Below are 17551 nucleotides of genomic sequence, written 5' to 3'. Positions count from 1 at the left end.
TCATGGTAATAGGGTGGTTAGTGCAAGAGATCGTGATTTTATTAGCTTGAACCCTCCAGAGTTCGTCGAGTCAAAGCCGGATGAGGACCCTCAAAACTTTATTGATGGAATGTTGAGGACACTTATTAATGCATGCTTCTGACGTTGAATCGGTGGAGTTAGCATCGTATAGGTTGCAGGATGTTGCGGTTCATTAGTATACGATATGGTTGTCTTCAAGGGGAGTTAATGCACCTCCCCTGGGATGGCAAGAATTTATTGATGCTTTCCTTCGACATTACTTGCCCCCTGAGGTTCGGCGGGCTAGAGCCGATAAGTTCTTGAATCTTAAGCAAGGAATCATGAGTGCCTTGGAGCATAGTCTCCACTTCAACTCTTTGGCTAGGTATGCTCCGTCCATGGTGGATATGGGGGATCGAATGCACCGATTTGCGAGTAGCTTAGGGCCACATTTGATAGATAAGTGCTTGACTGCGTCCCTTCAAGACAATATGGATATTGCCCGCATTTAAGCCCATGCCCAGAATTTGGAGGAAAGCCAACAAGCTCAAAGAGGTGAGTGTGAGCTTGACAGAGGTTATCACAAGAGGGCTAGATCTTCGAGTCCGATTGGTGAGTTTAGAGGAGGGCAAAGATATCAGTTTTCTAGGCATTCAGGCTATTCCATGACTAGTGCACCTTCACGGTTTACGGGCCAGAGATTTAATAGGTCTACTCACTCCGGGCCGAGTAAGAATTTTAGAGCTTCAGTTTCACATTACAGAGGTGACTCGGGCCCGGTACATCCACACATGCCACGATGTTCTCAATGAGGGAAGTCACATTGTGGTCAGTGTCGATTAGGCTCAGATGCCTGCTATGCATGCGGCCGGCTAGGCCATATCATGCGTGACTGCCCATCAATTGGTGGTAGGGGTAGGATCCAGCTTTTGAGCTCGACAGCCAGGTCTTCATCATCTATACACCCTTTGGGGCAAGGTTTTTAGACACCATTTAGTCACGGTAGAGGTAGAGGAGGATCTCCTAGTTCTAGTGGTCCCCAGCACCATATTTATGCTTTGGCTGGATGGTAGGATCTTGAGTCCTCCCTTGATGTTGTTACAGGTATATTATTGGTGTTTTCTCTTGATGTATATGCATTGATAGATCTGGCCTCCACATTGTCATATGTTATTCCATATATTACGGGTCGATTTGGGGTCAAACCGGAGTCAATCAAACCTTTCGAGCTATCGACACCCGTTGGTGCACCGGTAATAGCTAACCGAATATATAAAAATTATGTAGTTGTGATTTGTGATCATCGTACTATGGCTGATTTGCATGAGTTGCAAATGGTGGACTTTGATGTTGTTATGGGCATGGATTGGTTAGCTTCTTGCTACGTCAATGTTGATTGTAGAACGAAGATGGTTCACTTTCAGTTTCCAGGAGAACCAGTTTTATAATGGAAAGGGAATATCGCGTCTCCGAGAGGTAGGTTTATTTGATATCTCAAAGCAAGGAAAATGATTGCTAAAGGTTGCATTTACCATTTAGTCTGGGTTCAAAATATAAAAGTCGAATCGCCCACTCTTCAATCTGTCCCCGTGGTGAATGAGTTTCCGAATGTATTCCCAGATGAGCTTCCAGGACTTCCTCTTGAGCGAGAGATTGATTTTGCTATTGATGTGCTACGGGATGCTAAACTCATATCTATTCCTCCCTATAGAATGGCTCCCGCAGAGTTGAGAGAGTTGAAGGAGAAATTGAAGCACCCGTGTTGTTTGTGAGGAAGAAAGATGGCTCCTTGCGAATGTGCATTGACTATCGGTAATTGAATAATGTGACGATCAAGAATAAGTATCCGCTTCCAAGGATTGATGACTTATTTGACCAACTACAAGGCGCGAAATGGTTTTCAAAAATAGATTTGAGATCTAAGTATCATCAAGTGAGAGTTAGGGAGAAAGATATCCCTAAGACGGCCTTCAGAACAAGATATGACCATTTTGAGTTCCGGGTAATGTCATTTGGACTAACTAATGCGCCGGCAGTATTCATGTATTTGATGACCAATGTGTTCGGGCCTTTCCTAGATTTATTTATGATTGTGTGTTCATCGACGACATCCTGGTATATTCTAGGTCGGAGGCGGAACATGCGGATCATTTACGTACTGTCCTTAAGATTCTCCAAACTCAAGAGCTATTTGCAAAATTTTCAAAGTGTGAGTTTTGGTTGAACTCAGTGACTTTTTTGGGGCATATTATTTCAGCCGATGCCATTTGGGTAGATACCCAAAAGATTGAGGCCGTGAAGAGTTGTCCAAGGCCTAGAACACCCACAGAGGTTCGTAGTTTTCTGGGCTTAGCAGGTTACTACAGAAGATTTGTAGAGGGATTTTCTTCTATTTCTACATCATTGACAAAGCTAACCCAAAAATAAGCAAAATTTCAATAGACGGATTCTTGTGAACGTAGCTTTCAAGAGTAAAAGGATAGATTAACTTCTGCCCCAGTCCTGTCACTTCCAGAGGGACCGGAAGGCTATGTCGTCTATTGCGATGCTTCAGCCATTAGGTTAGGATGTGTCTTGATGCAGCATGGTAAGGTGATTGCTTATGCTTCAAGGCAGTTGCAAAAAAATAAGAAAAACTATCCAACCCATGATCTTGAATTAGCTGCGGTGATTCATGCATTGAAGATGTGGAGAAATTATTTGTATGGTGGCTATGTGGATGTCTATATGGATCACAAGAGCCTTCAGTATATTTTCAAGCAGAGAGAATTGAATTTACAACAACGACGATGTTTGGAGTTATTGAAAGATTACGATGTTAATATCCTATACCATCCCAGGAAGGCGAACGTTGTGGCTGATTCTCTTAGCCGTAGATCTATGGGAAGTTTATGCGGTGTTCAGCTAGAGAAAAGAGAGTTAGCTCGTGCGCTCCAGCAACTAGCTAGCCTAGGAATTCGGGTAGTGGACTCAGGCAATGTGGGAGCTACCATTCATAATTTAGTGGTCTCGTCACTAGTGATTGAAGTGAAAGAGCGCCAGTACGAGGATCCCATGCTAGTTCATTAGAGATACACTCCCTCAAAAGAAGAAGTAACCTTTTGAGATTACTGGAGATGGAGTTCTCCGATGTCGAGGCAGGTTGCGTTCTGCATGTAGCAGGATTACACCATCAAATATTGAGAGAAGCCCATTGTTCCCATTATTCTGTCCACCCCAGAGCAATGAAAATGTATCATAATCTTAAATCCATATATTAGTGGAATGGAATGAAGAAAGACATATCGGAGTTCGTGGCTCAATGTCCTAACTGTCAGCAAGTGAAAATTGAGCACCAAAATCCCAGTGGATTGTTCCAAGCTATGGAAATTCTGACTTGGAAATGGAAAGTGATAAATACGGATTTCATCGTAGGTTAGCCTCATTCTAACCACAAATATGATTCTATATGGGTAGTTGTGAATAGACTTACAAAATCTGCTCATTTCCTACCGGTCAGAACTACATATGTAGCGGAAGATTATGCAATGCTTTATGTCAGAGAAATAGTACGACTCCATGGTGTTCCAGTATCTATTATTTCCGATAGAGGGACACAGTTTACGGCTAATTTTTGGAAATCATTTCAGGAAGGTTTGGGGACTCAGGTGAGTCTCAGCACAACATTTCATCCACAGACTAATGGGCAAGTTGAGCGCGCCATTCAGACTCTAGAGCATATGTTATGGGCATCTGTGTTGAATTTTGGAGGTAGTTGGGATGACCACTTACCGCTTATTGAATTTGCTTATAACAATAATTATCATTCTAGCATCCAAATGGCCCCGTATGAGGCTTTATATGGGCGAAAGTACAGATCGCTAATTGGGTGGTTCGAAGTAGGGGAGAAAAGTTGATAGGACCATACTTGGTCCAGCAAGCCATAGAAAAGGTTAAGCTCATACAGGATTGGCTATTAACAGCTCAGAGTCGCCAGAAATCTTATGCAGATAATCGTCGACGAGATTTAGAGTTTGAAGTGAAAGACTGGGTATTCTTAAAGGTATCGCCAATGAAGGGCGTTATGTGATTTTGCAAAAAGTGCAAGCTTAGTCCTCGGTATATTGGTCCTTATGAGATTGTACACAAGGTAGGCCAGGTGGCTTACGAATTAGATCTACCTCCTAATTTGGAGTCAGTTCACTAGTTTTCCATGTATCGATGCTTCTTAGGTGCATTGGAGATCCTTCCGAAATTGTATCAGTGGATGATGTCCAAGTCACCAAACAATTGTCTTATGAAGAAGTTCCCATTGTCATTCTAGATAGGCAAGCACGGAGGCTCAGGACTAAAGATGTAGCTTCAGTTAAAGTTCTATGGAGAAATACTAATAGAGAGGAAATGACCTGGGAAGCAGAAGAAGATATGAAGTTCAGGTACCCGCATTTATTTCCACCTCCAAAAGTGACTCAGGTAGAGACGCCATTGTTCTCAGGTATGTAGTGCTTTCCTCGATGCTTTCCTGATCATGTGTGGCCATGGTTATTGATGTTGTTGTTATAGCCCTATGAGTCGATGTATATTGGGTTACTGTCACAGGATGGTAGTGCCATATTGCAGGAGAAACTCTGGCGAAATTTTTATAGAATCCCCAAGAACCTAACATTCAGGGACGAATGTTCCTAAGAGGGGAAGAATGTTACATCTCGGAAATTCCGGGTTTGTTGTCCTGTGAATAGACTAAGGTGAGATTAAGACGAACACGAGGTTCTTATGAGATTAAGGAGGGTATCTAATAGTTTTAAGATCATGCCATAAGATTTTGAAGTTATATGAATCGATGGAACTAAGTTTGTTGAAGGAAGTGAATGTAAGCCTTGTTTGGAAAGGTTTTCGCGATAGTTGATTCGATATATATTTATCGATGTCTTGAGGGTATGCCATAGGGCCTCTTAGATTATTAATGAAGTGTTAAATAAGTACCAAAAAGGTTCCACAAGGATTGGAAGTCGAACGAATCGACGAGGATGAGTTTTTGGAATTTCCAGTTTGTACGGCCATTTGTACGCACCGTATAAATTATACGGCCCACATAAATGGTCCGTAGAATGCTTCCAGAGAAGGGTGACTTTCTGGTATAATTATACGGTTCAATTTTACGTACCTTATAAATTATACGGCCCGTATAATTAGCCGTATAATCGGGTCGGGTCAGATTTTTCTTTTTATATGCATGGACGACCCTTGCCCCTTTTTTAGTTCCCACACTTCCTCCAAACTCTCCAAAGCTCTAAAACCCTTCTCCAAGCATATTACACCCAAACCCAAGACAAAACAAAGATCAAATAGCAAGAATTAAGGTGTTCATGTGTCAAAAGTCTTACTAGGGTTAGTAGACTTCAAGAATAACTTGTCTATCGAAATTAGGGTTTCCATATAAGTTGATAGCATGCTCCAAAGCTCATTCTTATGAGATAAAAGGTTAGTTTTCATGCTTATTTGATGTTATCAAGAATGCTTAGTTGTTGAACAACTTGGGTAGATGGAGAAAGTAGAAGATGAGGTCTAAATATTATTTTCATAATGTTTTTGAGTAGTAAGCTAACTTGATTCATGATTCTTAGTATGATATGGATATGTTCTTGTATAAAGGTAATAATGATGATGAGGAAGCGTTGTATGAGAACGTGCTAAGGGTTGATGTGAAGTTGTTAGTATAAGTTGAACATGAGAATGAATTTTGAAGACTTAATGGAATGTGATTACGTGACTATGATATTATGCATATTATTATGGTTGTTTGGGAGCTGTTTTGTAATATGGTGGAAGTCGATGAAATAGGGGAAATGCATCCTAATTTTTGTTAACTCATGAATTGTTCTAGTGTGAATTTAAGAGTATCTTTAAGGCTTAATCTTGGTATGAATCCCTTTTAAATGTAGATCTCTCAAGCATTGGAGAGGAACGTTAAGTAGTTAAGAGGACAAAAAGGTATGTAAGGCTAACCCTTATTTCTTAAGGCATGATCCCATCATTGTATACTCTCATGTGAATTCCATATTGTCTTCCAAGATGACTCCGTTCTTAGAATCACTAAAGTTCATGATTCTTGAAAATCTCATGATACCATTGGTCTCATCCTAAAATAGTTGATCCTCTAAGGAAGGATATAATGAAGTAATGATGACGATGATGAGGTTGAGGATACGTATGAACTTATATATATGCATCAAGGTATGACTATTAAGAACACCGAGCTTATATGGCGGGGTATGATATCTATCACGCGCATACCACTACAGTTGGGTACGGATAACACTGAGCCTTGGTAGGGCCAGGCATGTATAACACCGAGTCTTGTCATGGCCGGGTATGTGAGACGCCGAACCTCTATGGTTAGGTATGGTACTATTATATAAGTAAACATTAGAAATGGAAGGTTCCTAACAGAAAAAAGGTAAGAAAAATGATGATTGTCGCTAGAGGTACAAACGGCTCTATCATTCCATGACTCCTCTATCTTGTGATATTTCTTATGCTTCTACTATGATGTTAATTATGCTTTACATACTCGGTACATTATTCGTACTGACGTCTTTTTGTTTGTGGACGCTGCGGCATGCCCGCAGGTCGACAGGGAGATAGACTTGATCCTTAGGCTGCTTATCTAGTAATTGTTTAGAGGACCTCCATTTGACCTGGAGCTGCGGGTTGGGTACTATTACTTTGTGTATATATAGGCATGGCGGGGCCCTGTCCCGTCTTTATGATGATGTTCCATACTCTTCTTAGAGGCTCGTAAACAGTCTTGTATAGTAGATGTCTTTTGCCTTGTCGGCTCATATTTTGGCATATTATTTTTGTTAGTCTCGTCAGCTTGTGTATATGTATATGGGCATAGTTGTTGACGTTAATATATATATATATATATATATATATATATATATATATATATATATAAAGTGTATTAGTCGATGGACATGGTGTTATTGGAGCATAGGATTGTTAATAGGCCATGTGGCTCACCGAGAGATGAACGTGAATGTACCATGAGAGATGCCCGGTGGGTTAGCTCTGAGTGCCCGTCATGGCCCTCCGGTTCGGTCGTGACATCTATCATTCGAGGAGGAATGTTCCTAAGAGGGAGAGAATGTTACACCTCGTAGTTTCGTCCGTTGAGATTCGTTATGTGTTAGTTGTCCTAATCATGAAAACTAGAGTTATCTTCCAGGATATATGACATTATATGTTCCTATATTATGGTCATGGGGGGTTTAAGCTCATTAAATAACCTATGGAAGGATTTGAGGACAAGCGAATTAAGGAAATTATGTTTATCGGAACTTTGGGAAAAATTGGCAAAATTTTGGATAGGATTTTGGTCCAACTTGAGAGAGGCATATCTCCTAGAATATTAGGAGTTTTGGTGTGTTTATTTTGTCCAAATTGAAGTTCATTGAGTCTAGTTTCCAACGCAACAACCCGTTTGTCAATGTGACTTCAGAGTAAAACGTTATGAGCGTTTTAAGACAGACTGCTCAGGTAGAACATTTTGACGGATCAGTTTGACGGGCCGTTAAATGGTATTTTCCTAGCATAAAACAGTCACAGTGATCCATGTTTGGCTGGGCAGTTTGACGGAGCATTTTGACGGACCATAGGAATTTTGACGGTCCGTCAAAGTGGGTGCAGGATTGCCCGACGGGATTTTAAGTTACGCTTTATATATTTCATTTCATATCATTTGGACTCATTATTTCCCCAAAACAGATCCTTGAGCTCTCCAAAACCCTCTCTCTAGGTCTACAAACTAATCCAAGCCAAAATCCAAGAAAATCTAAAAGAAGTAAGAGGTTCAAGTGCTAGGAAGCTTGCTAGGGTTTGTGGAACTCAAGATTTCTTATGGTGTTGATGCTGGAGACTTCACTTTAGTGGAGTAAGTTGATCCAAGACTTGTTATTAAGTGATTAAGGTAAGATTTCACATCTTTTACATATTGTTAAGGTTGTTTGATTCTTATGCCATGTGGGTAAAGGAAGAAAAGTGGAAATAGAGTTCAAGTATGAACTTGGAGATATTATGAGCTATAGGTTAACTTGAATTGTAATTCTTGGCATGTTAGGAGTATAATCTTGTTGTGGATGTTATAGATGATGTTGAGGAAATATTGTATGTGAGCATATCTGGTGTTGTGTTGTAGCCATCGTTATGAATGATCATGAAAAGGATTTTTGGGATTGGATGATGCTTAACTTGAATGAAATCTCTTGATTGTGGTATTGTTGATAATGTCATTGTTGATTGGGAGTTGTTTTGGAATTCGGTAGAAGTAGATGAAATAGGGGAATGCTGCCCAATTTTTACTAGCTTACGAATTATACTCGTTTGAACTTAAGGGTATCGTTGAAGCCTAACCTTCGTATGAACCCTCTTAGATGTAGATTTCTCGGGCTTTGGAGGTGAATGTTAAGTAGTAATCTGCCTCCTCGAGACCCACACAGCATGCCAACGGGCCATAGAAACACCTCCGGTGCAATATTCCCTCTACCATGCAATACTAGGTTGTTGTTGCCCTTAAAGCCCTAGACACCTTTGGGTCCTCAGATAGCTTTCCATGTTTGAGGTAGTCTATGAAATAATTTCTCCAATTCTAAACCAAGCTCATTGAATTTACTTCATCATAACCCGCAGGGTCTAATCCTAAAAGAAGTATCTACACCACTGACCAGGTAATTGATCCTTCCGTTTTGCATGGCGAACCCAAATTGGCAAGAGCATCTGCTTATATGTTCTCTTCCCTGGGAATGTGAACCATCGTCCACTCCTGGAACCCGGAGAGAAACTTCAGGACCTTTTCGAGGTACTGCAGCATGCGTTCCTCCTTTGGCTCAAATATATCGGGAGTTGATTTACCACCAACAAGGAATCACACTTTACCTCGATTATTTCAGAGTCCAACCTTCGGGCTAGATCAAGACCTGCAATCACAGCCTCATACTCGGCTTCATTATTAGTTAAAGGTACACTTTGTATTGGTAGCCTCAAAATTTCATCGGGGGGAGTATGCAAGATTATTCCCAGACTTGTTCCCTTAACGTTGGATGCCCCATTGGTGTAGAGCATCCAAAGCACGAGGATAGTCCTTAACAAAGGCGAATCTAGGATTTTTGAAACATGGGTTCACCACTAAAAAAAGAAAGAATTTTTTTATTAATTGGGACATGATCCCTAAACCTCTAGTTAAATAACTCAACCGTAAATCAAGTGCATCATTTAGATTTTTGTAGCATGGGTTCCAGCAGATAGTATTATATTAATTTTAGAAAATTTATATATAAAATACCTAGTTTTACGGAGAGCATGTGTTCACGTGCCCCAATTTCAGCACCTAAAATTTCCCCTAGTCCTCGAGACCATGCAACTTGTTTTTCTGCTTGCGAAGCCACCTCCAGACTGAAATCAGTGACGAAGTCGGATAGGACTTGTGGCTTAATAGCGGTCTAGAGTTTATATTCTATATCGAATTTACTTTGCTCTACTTCCTATTTAGCAAATTGTCCCGAAACTTCGGGCTTGTGAAGTACATTCCGCAAAGGAAATGTATTCACTACGAAAATGGGGTGAATGGGAAGTAAGGCCTAAGCTTTCGCGATGCCATCACTAGAGAAAAGGCCAATATTTCCAGGAAAGGGTACTGAGTTTCACCCCCGGACATGATTCAACTTACATAGTAAACTGGAAATTGCGTACCTTTTTCTTCACATATTAAAACAACACTTACCACCATCTCTGAGACGGATAGGTATACCAAGAGTTTTTCTCTGTCTTTTGGTTTAAACATGAGCACAGGACTGATAGGTATGCTCTCAAATCATGCAGCACCTGCTGACACTCCGACTTCCACTCAAAGGTTTTTTTCTTCTTGAGCGGTGAGAAGAACTTATGGCACTTCTTGGATGACCAGGATATGAACCTGTGGAGGGACACTATCCGACCGGTCAACATTTGTACCGCCTTCACATTGTCCAACTTGTACGATATGTCCTCGATTGCTTTGATCTTGTCCAACTTTAACACGATTCCTCTCTGAGAGACAAGGAATCCCAAGAACTTTCCAGAGTCGACTCTAAAAGCACACTTTTTCGGGTTAAGTTTCATGTTAAACTTCCTCAAAATATCAAACATTTCCCGAAAATAACTCAAGTGGTCTCCTACACGAAGACTCTTGACAAGCATATCAACTATATAAACATTCATTATTGTCCCAATTTGTTGTTCAAACATTTTATTTATCAGCCTCTGATACGTGGCTCCGATATTTTTAAGCCCAAAGGGTATCACATTGTAACAATAAGTTCCAAAGTCCATGATGAAAGATGTTTTATCTTGGTCATATAGATGCATTCTGATTTGGTTGTACTCGGAATACGTATCGAGAAAGCTCATAACCCCATGCCTAACTATAGCATCAATCATTTGATCTATGCTCGAAAGCTGGAAAGAGCTTTTGGGCACGCCTTATTAAGATCTTTGAAATAAATGCACATTCTAAATTTATTCCCCTTTTTGGTACTGCGAATATGTTTGCTAGCCAATCCGGGTATTTAACTTCCCGGATGGATCTTATGTTAAGAAACCTTGATACCTCCTGTTAAACCTGTTACACCTCGGAACTTTCCCCGTGAACATACAATGAATAGACTAGCGAAGAAGACAGGTATACGATGTTTTAATCAGAAGAGAATGACGTTTGACGACCTTGAGTAATTGCAATAAGGGATAGCTTATGCTCCATAACGACTACTTATGGGACTTGAACATGTGAAAAGTTGAAGGTTTGCACTTTGGCCCAGTCGGTCGTAAAATGAAATACGGACCGTAAAGTAGTATACGGGCCGTAAACCACCATGTCGTATTCCAACTTACAAAACTTCAACTTTCTGTCAAATGTGCAAATGGTTAAATACGACTTGGAATATGGACCGTAAAATTGAAATACGGCTCGTAAACTGCGACCGTAAATCACCATGATCCTCAGCATACCTTTCTGGTTTTGATATGCTTAAATACGACCGCGATATATGGCCCGTAAACTGGAATACGGACCGTAAACTGGGTTTACGACCACTGTGCACTTCAACTACTGTTCATTCCAGATCAGATTTTAAGTCATTAAAAGGAGACCCAAGCTCATTAAATTCATTTCATCTTCACGACATTTCTCTCTAGAAACCTCTAGAATACTCTCCACTCTTCATTACAAGAAAAATCAAAGGAAATCCATGATTAATAACACCAAATCAATGAAACAAAGTGTATGAAACCTAGCTAAAGTTCATCTCTCTCAAGAAAACCCAAAGGAAGTGAAGTAGGGTTTTGGTGCTAGAGGAGTAATTCCACTCAAGACTTGTTCAACCATCATCTAAGGTAAGTTTCATGACTAAACCATGTTGTTTAAGGTATTGGAAGGTTAAGATACTTGAATTGTAGAAGGACATAGGAAATGGGTCATTAATGGATGAATAGTGTCATGGTTGGATGGTAGTTGGATTAAATTATGAATGTTGGTGTGTTGTGATTATGAATACGTTATAAATGACATTTAGACCATGAAATAAGTATTATATATGAGGAAAATCGATGGTAAGCTATCACCATAAAGGTGGGGAAAATGAAGAGAAATGGTGGATTATGGACATTGTATATAAATGATGATTGTTGACTGCTACATTGTGAATGTTGTTGTGAGTGTTGGGAGCTGATATAGAATATGGGGAAAGTAGTATAAACAAAGGAAGTTCTGCCCAATTTTCCCTAACTTCAGAAAGCCTGTTCTTACAATTGCTTAGCTAATGATGATATAAATTCTCTTGAAGGTAGAACGTGTGCATTAAAGGAGAACACGCAAGCGATAGCTTAGTTAAACGTCAAAGGTATGTAAGGCTTATCCCTTCCTTCAAAGGCATGAATCTTTCAAGATTTCCATGATCCTCCTATATGATGGAACTTACGAGTCCTTAAATATACCAAATTACATACGAGTATGATAATGTTGATAATAAGTTGAAGTATAGAGATTCGATGGTTCATGATATGATGATCTCATTACGCTGATGATGCCATTATTGTTAACACTCACCTTATGCACTATTTCCTTCAAGGTGAGGCACAATACTCATAAACGCTCATAATATAATCGGGGGTTTACGACCTTACGTCACCCCGACATAGCCATGGTTGTCTTCAAAGTCTAATGTACGCTCCTAATGCTAAATATGAAATGATGTAACATCATAGCATGCTTATAAGATGATCAATGATGTTAGCTTATAATATGCCTATGTTATGTATGATTATGTCAAGTTATGATAAAATTGTGATACGTTCATAAGATGTACAATAGTGATGGGTAATGATTGATTTTGTGATGATGAGATTCCACCGTGCCTAGATGGCCGGGCATGTCACCGCTAAGGCGGGCTGCGATGTTACACTGAGCCTAAAGGGCCGGGCATGATCACCACTAGTGGGCGGCATATGATGGTTACCCGGACGCGGGATAACGATGAGATATGTGACGTGACGAGATATGTAATATGACGAGATATATGATGTGATGACATATGTACCATGATTATGTAAAGTATGATATATGTACAAAATGTATTTTCTTATGACACTCTGGCAGGTTATATCTTTCTCTTATGGATCATGATCCTCCTATTATATTTATTTCATTCTGGTTTTACATACTCAGTACAATATTCGTACTGACGCCCGTTTTCTTTGGACGCTGTGTTCATGCCCACAGGTAGACAGGGAGGCGAGCTTGAGCCAGACGCGTAGGAGCTGTTAGCCGATTGAAAGAACTCCTTTGTTCCGGAGGTGCTTGGTTATTCTTTTGTGTATATTTGTATATGTTGGGCTCGATGGGGTCCTGTCCCGTCTATGCGTTTTGTACTTCAGTAGAGGCTCGTAGATACACAGTGTGGGTTATGTGGTCTGACAGGGTCAATATTGTATAATTATATATATATATATATATATATATATATTATTTTGATAGCCTAAAGGGCTTATGTATATGAAACTATTTATGTTAACAAGTGAAACATGACTTTTCTCATGATTCGAGTATAAAAATCGATAAAAGAGTAGTTAATAAGCATGATGAGCAGTAGAACGAGCGGTGCTCGGTGGTTAGCCCCGGGTATCCGACGCGGCCCCTAGTTGGGTCGTGACAAAAGTGGTATCAGAGCAGTTCAGTCCTAGGAAGTGTCTAACAGTCGTGCCTAGTAGAGTCTTGTTCATGGTGTGTTGCGCGCCACATCAATAAACAAGAGGCTACAGGGCATTTAGGAAAAATGACCATCTTTATTCTCATGAGATCGTGCGATAGAGCCATGTATAGGATTTTATCCTCCCTAATAGTGTGTTATGATTTCAAAATGCCGCCAAAGGGAAAGGCTACAGCCGCCCAGAAGGGCAAGACTACGGCAAAGATGCGGGTAGAAAGAGAGCCTCCGATGAATATAGAAGAAGGCGCATCACATAATGAGGCCTTGTCCAATACTTCTTCTACCCCGCCTAATGTGGAAGAGCAAGGAGGAGCCCCAGCTCCAATTTCTCCACCGGTTGCTTCGGATCAACAAATGACCGAGGCCGTACGTCTATTGACACAGTTGGTTGCCGCTCAGGCACAACGACAAAATGTGGGTTCAAGTGATCGGGCAGCAAGCACCAAAGCCCGTGATTTTATGAGTCTAAATCCTCCAGAATTCTTCGGGTCAAAGCCGGATGAAGACCCGCAAAGTTTCATAGATGAGATGTTGAGGACATTGAAGATTGTCCATGCCTCCGAAACTGAATCCGTGGAGTTGGAATCTTATATACTCCGGGATGTGGCAGTTTTATGGTACAACAACTGGGTATTATCAAGAGGAGAGAATGCGCCTCCTTCGGTTTGGCAAGAATTCTTGGATGCATTTATTCGTCATTATTTGCCACCCTAGGTCCGCCGAGCTAGAGCGGATAGATTTCTAAATTTGAGGCAAGAAAATATGAGTGCCCGCGAGTATAGCATGCAATTTAATTCCTTGGCTAGATATGCGCCGACTATGGTGGCCGACATGGGAGATCGTGTACATAGGTTTGTGAGTGGCTTGGGGCCACATTTGTTCAAGGACTATTTGATAGCCTCTTTGCAACAAGGGATGGATATCTCCCGAATACAAACCCATGCCCAGAACTTAGAAGGACGACAACAACCACAAAGGGGTGATCACAACAGTGATAGAAGACAAAGCAAAAGGGCTAGATCTATGGGCACAGGCAGTGATTATAGAGGGGGATCGAGGCAGACCTATTCCCAACATTCAGCTCAGTCAGTGACTAGTGCGCCTCCACGATTCGCGGATAGGGGATTTGATCTCTCTTTTCCTTCAGGACAGGGTCAGAGTTCGAGAGCTTCGGGTTCTCAGTTTGGGGGTGATTACAGTCAGAGGAGACCACCAGTTCCATGATGTAGCCGGTGCCAGAAATTGCACTCAGGGCCATGTCGTCAGGACACAGATGCTTGTTATGTTTGGGGACAGACTAGACATTTAATGCGAGATTGTCCCTCGTGGTATGGTAGAGGTGGGGTTCAGCCCACTGGTTCAGCAGCTGGTTCTTCCTCAGCGCGCCCGGCAGGGCAGATTTCCCAGATGTCAGCAGGCCGAGGTAGAGGTAGAGGGGCAACATCTACTTCAGGTGCCACTCAGCCCCGTGTATATGCTTGAGCCGGACGGCAGGATCTTGAGTCCTCTCCGAATGTGTTACAGGTACAATGTCTATATTTTCCCGTGATGTGTATGCATTGTGTTAGGCCCCGTGTTTTCGTACAATTGGAAATCGAGAAATAATTATGACTCGGGTGTTAGAAGGATATAAATTAATTTGTGAGAATATGACTATGTTGGTTGTGAAATCTTTAATGCTAAGACCTCGGGGAAGGCCGAGGATAAATTTGGAATTTCGGAAATTAGTTTCGGGAATTACAAAACGGGACTTTTCTCGAATTGGGCCAAGAAAATGCAATGCAAAATCAAGGCCCAAGATCCAATGGGGGCCGGCCATAGTGTGGCCCAAATCCATTTTAAAAGGGGCATGTGCTATGCACATGACCCCTAAGTGGATATATATGAGGAACACTTAACATTATCCAAGAGAAAATCAAAAAAATTCAAGAACACAAGAAAAGAAGGGGTTCGGCCGTGAATAGTGTAGAAGAGAAAAAGAAATTCCCAAGTTTGTTTAGTGATCCAAAAATCTTGGTTTCTACATAATTAAGAAATACTCAAGACGCTCTCCGACGTGGTATAATTGGTTTGGCACAAGGATTCCATTTGCGACAAGTCGGAAAGTTAGTAAAAGGTAAGAATCTTGCCCCTCTAATGTTATAGAATTGCTATGAATGTGTTAAGGATTGGAAGTAGACGAGAATCCCGTAATTTTAACGTAAATAGAAAGTCGTGGGTGTGTGTTTGTAGTGGGTTTGGCCGAGAGCCATAGAAGGAAAAATTGGTGTGAATTGATCTTGGTTAAGTTGGTCTAATGTGCTGTTGTGATTGGTTAATTTGAGCCGAGTTACGCCTCGGGGATGTTAGACTTATAGGGGAAATGCTGCCGAAATTTCGGTAGGCAAATATGGAGTTAAAGGCATTTTTGAGCCTAAGGATCTCATTTGGTAACTTTGACCATTTGCAGATTTTTGACGAAACGGGACGGGACTTTTGGAAGAGCTTACGATGTCTGTGAGGTATGTAAAGCTTCCCAATTCTTTATTTGGCATATCTTAGTGTGTTAGTTGAATATGAGACCTTCCGGAGCATCTCTGCTCCTCGAAACCCGATCCACAGGAAAGTTACTATTCATTCAATTCGATTGAAGCCTAAAGGCTCCCTTTTGGCTAGAATGTCATTATTCGTCCGAAACCTATCGAAATGTGGTCGGGTAACCTAGAAATGATTATGTATGACCCTTGGCATATAACTGCTCATAAAAATATGTTCGCCACCTCACTTCGACTCGAGGTGGGTCCGCTACCCCCAAAATGCCCGAATTGCCCTTCGGGCCATCTTTGAGAACAGAGTTGAACGTACCCCTTCTGATCTTTGGAACATCCTTCCACGGGGTATGTTTGGACTATTCGATGCACTAATCCATGTCTTGAACTATATAGACCATTTTGGAATCGTTTTGCAAAATGAAACCTTATGTCGACTAAGTATTCGACTATTTTGTAATAGGATATGATTTATGAGTTTACTTTGTTTTGAAACACTATTTTGAAATACGATTTGCATTTGTTTGCTCACGACTCCGCTCGTGCCTTATTATGACTTCGTTCACCGGTTCCCGGGCCGGTTTTGATTCGTGCGCTGTATGATAAATTCGGCTGTATGCTGTGTTACGGTTCCCGAGGCTTCGCCATAGGGCCCGGTTCCGTTTGGAGTTATGCTGTGATATGGCTCGGGATGCGATACACTCACCGATGATTATGATTATGTTCGGGTATGTACGGAGATTTGAAACCTTCTGGTGTTATGCTGTGTGTGGCGTCAGCGTTGGAGTGGCGACCACGTTCCTAAGCGTTTGCATGATTTCATTTGCATAGTATATACGTATATGATTTCGATACAGATTTTGACATACCAGTTTGTACCCCACTTTGACATTTGATTTGCTTTCGGTTTTGATCTATAATTCTGTACTCCGTGCTTTACATACTCAGTACATATTTCGTACTGACCCCCTTTCTTCGGGGGCTGCATTTTATGCCCGCAGGTGCAGATATCGGTGATCCTCCGCAGTAGGCTTCACTTCTTGCTATTCCGGAGTACTCTTATCCGATCCGGAGTCCACTTTTGGTACAGACTCTTTTGTTTTGTATATATTTGGTATGTCTGACTATTTGGGTACGGCGGGGCCCTGTCTCGCCACATGTCTTTGTTTTGAGTTCGTAGAGGCCTGTAGTCATATATGTGGGGCGAGGGTCCTATGTGTTTATTGTCTGATTTTGCTTTCGGGTCTTAAAGCGGTCTGTTTGATATGATGGCCCCAAATGGCCCTTTTGTATATATTTGTATTTTGACCGGCGATGTCTATTCCGCCGCTTTGTTTGAGTTTGATTTGATATGACCGCTTAAGACATATTTTCGATATAAATTATGTTTGATTTAACTTCTTGAAAATTCTGAAATAAGTTTGGATTCGGAAATGATGATGCGATTTGGTCTGGGCACCCAGGTAGGGTGCCAGTCGCGGCCCACGGGGCTGGGTCGTGACAAAAGTGGTATCAGAGCGGTTTGTCCTCGGAATGTCTACAGGCCGTGTCTCGTAGAGTCTTGTTTATCGATGTGTTGTGCACCACATCTATAAACGGGAAGCTACAGGGCATTTAGGATGTTACTTTCTTTGTAATCTTAGATCGTGCGATAGAGCTGTGCTAATAGGATGATTTTGATCTAACTCGCCTTCGTGTTTGCAGTGATGCCTCCGAAGAAGGCAACGGCAGCCCAGAAGGGCAAGG

The sequence above is a fragment of the Lycium barbarum genome, chromosome 3, assembly GCF_019175385.1.
Source record: "Lycium barbarum isolate Lr01 chromosome 3, ASM1917538v2, whole genome shotgun sequence".
Classification (NCBI taxonomy): Eukaryota; Viridiplantae; Streptophyta; class Magnoliopsida; order Solanales; family Solanaceae; genus Lycium; species Lycium barbarum.
This window is presented reverse-complemented; position numbering follows the sequence as displayed.